A 1,090-nucleotide genomic window follows, 5' to 3' on the forward strand; every position below is an offset into this window, starting at 1 on the left:
CCGACCCCTCCCCGCTGCGTTCGGCACCACCCAAAGCCTTTCCCCGGGTTTTGTCCCCCCCCGCCCCAGCTTCTTGCTGGTGATATTAATGCCTTTTTTAATTATTATTATTAATTTGGATCCCGCTAATTACAGAGCAATTAAAACAGAGAGGAGCGGCTCAGGTGGGGACCCCGAGACAGAGCCCCCCCGCGATGTTTCACGCCCCCAGAGAGGAGGGTTGCTCTGAGTTAGTTTCCCATCAAACGGGGAACGGGGAGGACGCTCTGCCGTGGGACGTGCCCCAGCTCTCCCAGTTCAAGGGGCTGCATCTCAATTTTTAGCTTAATTTGGCTGATTTCCCCTCCTAAACCAGCGGTGCTGGGAGGGAAATGCTCTTTACTCCAGGTAATCCCCCCTGCTCGCCCCTTGACCCCCTCCCGGCGTGTAGTTTGCATTCAGATGAGGTTTTTTATGAGAATCTGAGTATATTTTTAGGCTTTTCACAGAAAGCGTGCGAAAGCCATTAGGAGGAATTACACGTGTGTGAGAAGCGACTCATTTATATCGCATCCCGTCTGTTCCCAGCTCACCCACAGCTACCGCCTCCCGGGACCATCGGGGTGACAGAATGCCCAAATCTGGAGCAAAGTCACCCAAGGGTCACCCATCAGCCACATGGAAGTCACTGCCATGACGAGGGACTGCCCTGTCCTCTGATCTCACTGTTACTCCTTTTTTTTTTTTTAAGGGGGAAACTGAGGCATGGTGCTGTGGGGCTCGTCAAGCTATTGGCGTGGGGCTGGGGGCGAGTCCTGGCTCTGCTCAGAGGATTTTCCCCTCCCGGGTTGTACCCCCAGGGATGGCCCTGGCCCCAGCACCCATCCAGGGGTGACCGAGGGTCCCACGGAGGGGAGGCGCAGGGACCGGGGCAGGGTGGGGGTCTCACCCTGGAGGCAGATCCCAGGGCCCCCATCTGCCCCTGGTTCCTGTCCCCCGTCCACCCTGAGGTGACCCCGTCTGCCCCAGGATACCCCCTCTGCCCCTGGGCCCCACCCATCTGCCTGTTGATCCCTGCCCATACTCCCCTGAGCCCCCCCCCCCCCCCTCG

Source organism: Pygoscelis adeliae, unplaced genomic scaffold (genome assembly GCF_000699105.1).
Source record: "Pygoscelis adeliae isolate BGI_AS28 unplaced genomic scaffold, ASM69910v1 Scaffold513, whole genome shotgun sequence".
In the NCBI taxonomy this organism is placed as follows: Eukaryota; Metazoa; Chordata; class Aves; order Sphenisciformes; family Spheniscidae; genus Pygoscelis; species Pygoscelis adeliae.